Raw genomic sequence first — 10,685 nt, forward strand, 5'->3', positions numbered from 1 at the left:
GTGAAAAGTTTATCAGCTACCCCTGTGGGCCCCCAGCTTACTTCCAGGGTGTTAAACACCAGCACACATCAACCCATCCTAGTAAGACCCCCCACAGCCCTGTATCTCCAGTTGAATAAGTCAGAAAAGGCCATACAATCAAGTCAGGCAGTCCACTGCCTGGCCTCTGGCCTGTGGCATAGCCTGGAACAATCCAGTTCTCTCAAGAACACAAATAGCAGGTTAAGAAAGAACTGGCACTTGGCAACAGTGCCAAAGCTTAAAGCATGCCCTGAATGGCATAAAGGCCTGGAGGGGTTGTGGAATCACGATTGCATTGCAATCAGCTGATATCCCTTTTATTGCACAGGTTCCCCTTCCCTCTTTCATGTTGTGTCCTTGTTTGTAGAAGAAAGAGTTTCCTACAGTCTAGAGTGTGCTGATGACAGCTCCGTGGTGTCCTTTAACTGGTTCCTCCATCCCCTACGAATTGGCCGTAAGATCTGAAGCCTGGACCAGGTCCTGTTTCGCTTTTCCACAGACGGTGTTGTAAATAGGAGGAACGTAATGCCGAGTTATCTCTGCTTTTGTGATGTTAGCAAAGGTTAATGATTGCTGATGAGAAAAGTTATTTCATCAGGAGCTTCAAATTGATGATATCTTAATTCTGTCATTCCTTCTCTATTTTTTATGCAGAATACATCTCTAAGAAGACACTTCTCATCAACTCTTTGCTTACACTGAGGCTCAGTTCATGGGAAAAGTGGGACAAATTATGGATTTTTTTCTTTTATTTATCAGTCTTCAAAATAACAAATTGGATATTTTGCGTGCTCCACACGTGACCGAAGTTCTGTAATGAACTTACAGATTTAAACAAATTTGCAATGTTTCAATCCATTGCGGTCCTTATCCTTCCAAATGCGTGAACTGTCCCTTCTCTAGCCAGTCAGAACCTTTTCAAGCTGGTTCCTGAGTCCTTTTGACATGAGCCTGAATGTGCTTGATAGTTCCCTTGCTGTTTGTATGACAGGCTGTTCTGGGTGCATCTAAAATGTAAGATAATTTCTCTAAGGAGCCCTCTTCCTTTGGTGCGGAATGGTTGTTGGAAGCCACACGAGACTCACTCCCACAGCTATGTTTGGCCACAACCACAGCCCTCCTCAGATGTTCTTCACAGGCCCTGCATGCAGGGCTCTGCCAGGAACAACCCAGCATGCCCCATAACATAGTGTCTCAAGGCAGATTTCCAGAGATCCATGGCTGCCCTACAAACCACATTTATTTCACTTGAGCATTTGTGGGTCCACAATTCAGGGAGGGCTCAGCTGGACTGTTCCCCGATCCATGTGGCATCAGCCAAGGCAGTGGAACTAGAGGGTCTATTTCCAAGATGACTTCTTTATTACTTGTCTGGCATCTTGGTGCTCCCTAGTCTCTCCCTTACTTTCTCTCTCCCCATAATGTCTCATCCTCCAGACCTGTCCACATGGCTTGGGCTCCTCACCAGCACGGTAGTCACAGGAGACAGAAGGTGGAAACCCCAAGGCCAGTTAAGGACTTCCCTAGAACTAACACAGCTTCACCTCCACCCTGTTCTATTGGCCAGAGGAGTCCCAGCATTTGCCCAGATTTACAAGGGTGGTGCCATAGATCATACCTTCTGGAACAAAGACAAGGACAAATTACAGAAGAGCATGCAAGGTGCGAGGGATTGTTGTGGCCATCTCCAGAAAATAAAATCTGCCACAGTAACTACACATAGTCTCAGCCTTGGGAGTCTGTCCCCATCAGTACTTTCCCTTGATTCATTCAACCACTCAACAAATAATTCCTGAGTTGGCCTAGTAACTCTTGCTGAGGACTGGATACAAAATTTCTTAGAAAATGAGAAAGGTTTGGAAACAATTTCAGTTTTTTAAGTTGAATTCCCATTAATTTCCAACTTACTTTTGTTTAATCTCATAAAAAGCAAAACTTGCCTGTCTTAGGCAAGCCCCAGTATCATCTCCTCTACGAAGCCTTTCCTGATCTCCCTTTGGGCGTATTGGTAGCTCCCACAGCATCTTGTTCACACACTAGCAGTGCAACGCTTATATCTGATTTGTAGCTGAGTTCACATTCACCCCCAAATAAAGACCGTGTTTCCCAACCACCCTTTCAACTAGATGGCCATAAGACTAAGTTTTGGCCCACGAAATGTAAGTGGAAGTGGTATGTGCGACTTTTAGGAAAGGTCACTAAAGAAGGAGTGTACCTTTGTCCTTTCCCCTTTCTTGCTGCCTGGAATACAGACATGATAGCTGGAGCTAGAGCAGCCATTTTGGACCATATGATCACTTTGGGAATGGAAGCCACTTACAGCAGAACCACAAGTTAAAGAGCTCAAGTTTTTGACCCTGTGGAGGGCCACACCCACTCTGGAGCCATTACATCTATGTTTTCACATGAGACAGGAATGAACTTCTATAAGGAACTTCTATCTGGTTTAAGCCACTGTTTGGGATTTCCTGCCATTCAGAATTGAACCTAATCCTAGCCGATAAAACTCATATCAAGGGAGTGGGGTGGCAAAATTCAATGCAATGTCTTCTCCACTGAACTATGTACAGAACTTCCAGCTCTTGGTGGGGAATACTAATTCTACACTATAATTCTATTTCCCAGGCAGGAGAATGGGTAAGGTCAAATAATAACACAATAGCCTGAAGCTAAATGCATCTGGTGACATTGTTTATGATGTCAAGAATCTGTAAAGGAACTCAGTGCTGCTCAAAGAGGGGAAGGGGGGCTAACTAAAATATGGAATACCCATGTCATGGAAATTTTATGTCTCTGTTTAAGTGAATGAGGCAAATCTCTATATACAAGGATCACAATAAATATTTATGAAAAAAATGCAAGGACTTTAAAATATTATAACCCCAAGGGAAAGCAAGCAAAATCAAAGAAAGCAGGTTATACATGAAAAATATGGGCAAGGATAGATAACTGCAGAAGCTGGTCGATGTACCCATCGTGAGGGTTCATTGTACTTGCGTCTCTGTTCATGTGTCCATTGGAGAAAATTCTGTAATAATAAAAGTGAGAACAAAAAACCACAGGGTTCTGGGCTCTGCTTTCATTTTTTGTGGCTTTTTTTCACTTTTTCTTTTAAAGAATATTTTCAAAGTGCTGCCCTTGGTGGGGGGGGGCCCAAAGGGATGAGAGGAGATAGATGCATAGTTAGGTGTTTGGATCTGCATGGGTGACCGGCCTCTGGAGAGTTACAAAATTGCAAAATTCCAACTGCAACCAAGAAAGGACAGGAAGACACAGGCCAAAGATGGGAGACTCGCTTTTCGTTCTGTAGTTCGTTTTACCATGTGCCTACATGACTTGTTCATTATAGAAAAATTAATTCTTACAAGGAAGTATGGAAAAGAGGGGCACCAGTCATGAGGCAGGATTGTATACTTCGAAGTAAGTCCATAAGAAATGTCCATGCCCTCATTCTGCCCCCTTCCGCTTCCTGTCTACCTAATTCAGAGCCAGCCTTTAAGTTCCAGGTCAAAGGCCATCTTCCACCGTGGGGCACAGAACTCAAGGGCCTCGAGGAGCAGGCTGGGTACATAAACATCCCAAACAAATGAGCCTAATTCATTAAGGAGTGGTAGCGGCGGGTGCCTGCTCAAAAGTGTTGAATTTGAAAATCTTTTTTTTGTATAGATTTTATTTATTTTTTTGACAGAGAGAGAGACAGCCAGCGAGAGAGGGAACACAAGCAGGGGGAGTGGGAGAGGAAGAAACAGGTTCCCAGCAGAGCAGGGAGCCCGATGTGGGGTGTGATCCCAGGAGAGCCGAAGGCAGACACTTAGCGACTGAGCCACCCAGGCGCCCCTGAATTTGAAAATCTTTAAAACACAACAGTAAGTCTGGACCTTGGCTCCAGGTTGCAATCCTGGGGGGGAAAAAAAGCCTCCCCTCCTCCTGGTCCCCAACCTGCACAAAATTGATTGCTCCCCTCACTGTGCCCCTGGGCTCTTTGATCATAGGTCTTTCGATGAACTTATATTGTAGTATAGTCATTCCTGTGCCTAAAGGGCTGTCACTCTTTGAGAAATTAATGACAATGGTTGTCAGCCTTCACCGAGGGCTTGTCACGGGCCAGGCAATATGCCGAAAGCTTTACATCTCTCTGCATTTACGTTATCTCACTTGGTCCTCATAGACACCCTAGAAATTAGGTACAAATTTGAATCCCCATTTTTCAGAAGAGGAGACTGAGTCTCAGAAAGATTGGATCACCTGCTCAAGGTCACACAAGTAGCAATGAGGTGGGTGGGCAGAGCTAGAATTTGAATCAAGGCAATTTGGCTCCAGAACCTACCTGCTTTCCCAGTACTTCGTTTTGGAAGACAGGACTTGTGTCCCAATCCTAGTGGGAGATTCAGTGATAACACTTTAGTTTAAATAAGGCAAAATTAATTCAACGATACTCTATTGGGCAATACGGCATGCAGAGTTTGCGTCCCTATTTCCATAAACTCAATGACAGGGAGAACGCTTTATTACAGCTCACCTAACTCAAGGGCTTCTTAAGAAAAATTGCGATGATGTGGGTAAACCTTGAAAATATTAGGCTAAGTGAAAGTAGCCAGTCACAAAAGACACCATCTCATATAAATGTCCAGAATAGGCAAATCCATAGAGACAGATGGTAGAATAGTAGTTGCCAAGGACGGGGGGCTGGGGGTGGGGGAGGACAGCTAAAGCCTATGGGGTTTCTCATTGGGGTGATGACAACGCCCTAAAAGTTGACTGTGGCAATGGTTTCACAATTCTGTTAATATACAAAAAACCACTGAGTTGTACAATTTAAGTTGGTGAACTGTATGGATTGTGAGTTATATCTCAGTAAAGCTTTTTTTTTTAATAAAAGGAAACTTTCTGCTGAATTAGAGGAGAAGAATAGGTGAAAGGTACACATAATAAATAACAGATAATGATAGACTTGACAGCTGGCCAAGTAGAGAGAGATCTAGATAGAGGACAGATACGTACATAGATTGAGACATGCTTCCTCTTTATTTTTTCCTTCATGTTCTCCCTTCTGAGGCCAGCAGCTCAAGAGAGTAGTAGATCTCTCAACAAATCATGGCCGTTGCTAGGTTATTAAGGAAACGCCAAACAGCAAAAACAGCAGTAAACCCCAGGCCACAGAGACTCAAGTCTTCCTCCACCAGCTCCTCCAGCACTTTCTTACCAGCTCTGGTGTCCCCAGTTCTTCGGGCTGCCTGTTACTTCTCTTAGATGTGCATTAAAACTCCCAGCTTTGAATTGTGGTATCAAGTTGGAGCCCAAGACAGCTTGGAGCTCACCTAGTCAACCTTCAGCTTTCAACTCAAGAAAGAATGTTGTAATATAGTTACCCAGAATAGCAGCAAGCCCATCGGAATTTCTTTTATCTTTGGAACGCTTTGCGTAATTTATTTTGCAAGAGATCCACATGCTTAATTCCATTTTTCATTGGCAAGTGATAATATAAGTTCTCGTTCCCAGAAGAAACTCTGAAGTTACCCAGGGCGCCGGCAGAGGGAACGGGAGGCAAGACAAGAGAAAGAACAGATTCCCTGAATCAAGAGTCCTGGAGCGCCGAGAGAAAGGGACCCTGAATCAAGATGGCCGCCATCGGGGACCCTCACTGACCCATCAACTAGGGACAACTACCATTTCATTCATCAGTCCCCAGAACCAAGCAGGAGGAGAACGGACTCCAGCGCCTCCTAAGAGGTTGGAAGCATGAAAGCGAAAACAAAATCTTGCCCCAAGGAACTAAAGCCACATCATAGTATTTCCCTATGAGCCAAGTAAGCGGTATCAGTGTGACAGTCCACGACGCTCACCATTTGCTGTTCCCTCAGGAACGTGCATGCTGTTCCCTCCGTCTGGAATGCTGTCTCCTCCTCTCCTTTGCAAAGTTCTACCCGTCTTTCAATGCTAGCTTCTCCACCTCTGTGAGGCCTTCTCTGATCCCACCAGGCAAAGCTGACCACTCCTTCTTTGGACTTCCCCTAACGTGCCATTCATATTTATCTCATTGTAATATTGTTGGCTCTTCACGTCTGTTTACTCTAGTGGGTCAATGGCTTCTTGAGGATGGCAACCGTATTTTAGTTACTGCTGTGTCCAAGACATAAAGGGTTGACAATGTGCCTGCCCCACTTCCGCTGTGCATTGTCGAATGATTATTTTTTTAGAAATCCCGTAGTTAATTAAAATAGTTCAATTAGGGGCGCCTGGGTGGCACAGCGGTTAAGCGTCTGCCTTCAGCTCAGGGCGTGATCCTGGCGTTGTGGGATCGAGCCCCACATCGGGCTCTTCCACTATGAGCCTGCTTCTTCCTCTCCCACTCCCCCTGCTTGTGTTCCCTCTCTCGCTGGCTGTCTCTATCTCTGCCGAATAAATAAATAAAATCTTTAAAAAATAATTAAAAAAATTTTTTTAATAATAAATAAATAAATAAAATAGTTCAATTATATTGCGCTACACTCTCAGTAGAGTGAAAAGCATTACTTCTTATTAAGACTTTTTTTTTGAAGCAGTTTCCAGTTTAAACGAAATTGAGAGGGTAGTACAGAGATTTCCCATACACCGCCTGCCCCCACACGTGCATTACCTCCTCGATCAACATTCCCCAGCAGAGTGGTGTCTTTGTCACAATTGATGGACCTACCTTGACACATCAGCATCACCCAAGTCCACAGTTTATCTTAGGGTCCACTCCTGGTATCGTATATTCTATGGGTTGGGACAAATGTATGACATATTTCTGTCATTATAATATTATCCAGATCGCTTTTCGGCCTTTTGGCTAAGATCAAGTATAATATTATCCAGAATATTTTCATTGCCTTACAAATCCTTCCCCATCCCCTGTCAACCATTGATTTTTTATTGTCTCCACGGTTTTGCTTTTTCCATAATATCATAAAGTTGGAATCACACACTAGGCAGCTTTTTCAGTTTCTTCCACTCATAATTAATATGCATTTATGGTCCCTGCTGTCTTTTCCTGGCTTGATAGCTCATTTCTTTTTAATGCTAATAACATTCCATCGTCTGGATGGACCACAATTTATTTATCTATCCATCTACTGAAGGACATTGTGGCTGCTTCCAAGTTTGGGCAATCATAAATAAAGCTGCTAGAAACATCTGTGTGCGGCTTTTTGTGTGGACATGGGTTTCGGTTCATCTGAATCAATACCAAGGAACGCAATTGCTGGATCGAATAATAAGAGTGTGTTCCGTGTTGTAAGAAACCGCTAGACTGTCTTCCAAAGTAGCTGTACCATTTTGCACCACCCCCCCCCCAGCAATGTATGAGCCTTCCTCTTTCTCTATATCCTCACCAACATTTGGTGTTATCAGTGTCCCAGATTTTGGCCCTTCTAATAGGTGTCTAGCGGTAGGTCTCTCATTGTTTGAATTTGCAGTTCCCCGATGACCCATAATGTGGAGCATAGAAGCATTACACTTTCAATGCGAGCATCAAAGATGTTTGGAAACTTGTCATTTCTTCATTTTACTATTTTAGGCACCCTGGAGTGGCCTGTGGCTCTCTTGACCTCCGACAGCCCCTGTGCCTACATCAAAGTCCTACACAGAAAGCATTCGGGAAGTGACGGCTGGTAAATTGCTACTTTGTTGCCAAATTCCTTGAAGATGTATCAACGCCAGGAGATGGTGGCTTTTCTATAGGAGACAAACTTGATATCTTTCCATTTCCTTTCCGGCCCTAGATGACAGGATGTTGTGTGCCTATAATAATCCCATAAGGCATGTCTCCACCTACTGACCCAGCACGACAGAGGTCTCTTCCTAGCATATTTCTCCCCTGGCCGCTGGTCACCTGGAAGCCCCAGGGAGCAAGTATACCTCTTCCAGGCAGCTCCTACTTACCTAGGAGCCTTAGGAATATCCCTCTCTTTCTCGAAGGGCACGATTTCTTCTTTATAAAAGAAAGATCGCAGTAACACCTGCCCTCTTCAGTTTGCAAGGATGCTTTGAGTATTAAATTAAAGAACAGATTTGAAAATGTTCCTAAACTGCCCAAGGACCGTGCAAATGTAAGAGTTTTGCTATCAGCTGCTTCTTTGGAAGCGAATCAGCCAGGCTTGGTATGGAGAACAGCTCCATTTACACGCAGAAAGCATTTGACATAGAGTATACTCGCTACTATACGGAGTAAGAGCTGAGTAATGTACGCAGTAATAGGCAAGCCTAATCTTACCGCGCAGCAGGACAACCTTTCTTTAATCTAATACTTCTTTTGAAAAACGAAAAGAGAAATCCTTCCTGTTCTTTGAAGTTTCAAATAAATAAATACCAGCAATTACATATCATGATTTCAATATGAGCCCCTACCCACCCTCCCCAGCTGAAAGCCACTCTTGGGGTTATTAGCTCTTTCCAAGTTGGGGATTTGTAATAATAGCTAGAATTTATTGAAAATTTATTATGTGCCAGGAGCTGATCTGGCACATTTTATCGGTGTAACTTAGCAACTAACGACAACTTTATAAGATACATGCTCAATTTTACAGATAAAGAGCCTGAGCACAGAAAGGGTGTGTAATTCACTTCCAGACACACAACTAGAAAGTGACGGAGCCAGACTTTGAGTCCCTCAATTCTGATAGGTTTAACCAACCCCCTAACACAGCACTGGTTGTTTGAATCAAGTTCAATTTCGTTTTCATTCAACCATGGATTAACCTTTTGGAACGTCTGTAGACCAAAATTCTGAAATAGGAAGCCCACCCCGGGCACAGAATGAGGCAGCAAGTCCCCACAAAATAGCCGCTCTGGGGGCACTGGGTCTCAGACGCCCCCTGCTGGTACCCACTCCAAGCCCCATGGAGTCCTCCTGCGTCACCTCTAAAGGATCCCGTGAAATTGGGGTTTTTTTTTTTCAATGTTCTTAGATGAGGAAACTGAGTCCAGTGGACCTGCCCCCGAACAATACAGCTGTGAAGCAGCCAGACTGAGACCCAAGTCCAGCTGCCCCACCTCTCCCCCCTCCGGGGCCACAGTCTTTCCGGCCTGACTTCACCTGCACCCCAGAGAGTATCTTTGAGATTCCTGGGGACATCCATTCACTTGGTCAACTCTCGGTGAGAAGCCACTCTGAACTCTCATTTCCTGGGACAGAGCAGAGCTCAGTTCCATCTTCCTGAGAGCCCAACCGGAAAAGTCCAAAAAAATTTCAAAACTCCCTGCATGGGACGCGTCGGATGTAGTCCATTTAATGACTGAAAAATTTTCCTTCACAATGGAGCTTAAAACTGCTCAGCCTAGAAGGATAGAGGCTCTCGCAGTATATGCTGGTTCGAGGTGCAGAAAGTACTGGAGATATATTGATATTATAGGAACAACAGCAGCAAAAACTACAACTAAAAATCAGACTCATTGGTGGACTTGGTATCCTTTTAGAAGGGGAAATAAGTGACATAAAACCCCAAGGAAGCCTGGTGAGAGACGCTGAAGAGCGTGGGCACAGTCCGCAAAGGTAACATGAAAATAAGACCTTTCTCCGCCTTGCGTGCTCACAAAACGTGGGCCAGGGGCTTATTGTATCAGGCAGGCTTCCCCAGGATGACATGGAGAGGCCACCAATCCCACTAGAATGTAATCTCCTTAACATCCAAGGCTGTGTTTCTCTCGTTTACTTTTGTGTCCTCAGCTCCTAGAACAGTGCCTGACATGAAAGTGACATCAACTCCCCCATGCTGGGGTAGCCCCCAACTCCAGCTTCTGCCCCTCCCTTCCCAGATCTCAAGCTGCCGGGCCGGGTGACCAGCAGTCTCGGGGGGAGACTTTAATAGCATTCAGGGAAATAAGGAGAATCCCTTTGGAGTGGGGGGGAATACTAGTCAGGTTAAATGTCGTTCTGCTGGGGCACCTGGGTGGCACAGTGGTTAAGCGTCTGCCTTCGGCTCAGGGCATGATCCCAGCGTTCTGGAATCGAGCCCCACATCAGGCTCCTCCGCTGTGAGCCTGCTTCTTCCTTTCCCACTCCCCCTGCTTGTGTTCCCTCTCTCGCTGGCTGTCTCTATCTCTGTCAAATAAATAAATAAAATCTTTAAAAAAAAAATGTCGTTCTGCTGTTGTTTTTTATCCTGGGGTTAACACACGAGAAAGAAAGCATAGACACTCTGAAACATTCTGTACCATAAGCATGGATGTGATAGATGATTGATGATAGATAGATAGATAGATAGATAGATAGATGATAGATAAATACATAGATACATAGATAGATAGATACAGAGATACAGAGATGATAGAATTATATAGAATTTATATAAATATATGTGTGTGTGTGTTTATATGTGTATACATATATTTTTTTTATCAAGAAATATATGCTGCGGGGCGCCTGGGTGGCACAGCGGTTAAAGCGTCTGCCTTCGGCTCAGGGCGTGATCCTGGCATTACGGGATCGAGCCCCACATCAGGCTCCTCCACTATGAGCCTGCTTCTTCCTCTCCCACTCCCCCTGCTTGTGTTTCCTCTCTCGCTGGCTGTCTCTATCTCTGCCGAATAAATAAATAAAATCTTTAAAATATATATATATATGCTGCCTTCTTTCCCTCAAATCCAGCTTCTTGTTTTGTTGTTTTGTTTCCAGCCTCTATCCTCCCAACTACATAGAAAAATTA

General features: G+C 44.3%; 1 protein-coding gene across 2 annotated transcripts in view; it reads right to left on the reverse strand.

Annotated features, from left to right (window-relative positions):
• The window catches only part of CDRT4 (CMT1A duplicated region transcript 4), a 38,295-nt gene extending 32,350 nt beyond the window's left edge, over positions 1-5,945 (reverse strand). For both annotated transcript variants that reach the window (XM_040630062.1, XM_040630061.1), the window contains exon 1: positions 5,865-5,945. The gene's annotated coding sequence lies outside the window, so the exon portion shown is untranslated. The remainder of the gene's footprint in view (positions 1-5,864) is intronic.
• Between the last annotated feature and the right edge of the window lie 4,740 nt (positions 5,946-10,685).

This window comes from Ursus maritimus, unplaced genomic scaffold, assembly GCF_017311325.1.
Source record: "Ursus maritimus isolate PB19 unplaced genomic scaffold, ASM1731132v1 scaffold_14, whole genome shotgun sequence".
In the NCBI taxonomy this organism is placed as follows: Eukaryota; Metazoa; Chordata; class Mammalia; order Carnivora; family Ursidae; genus Ursus; species Ursus maritimus.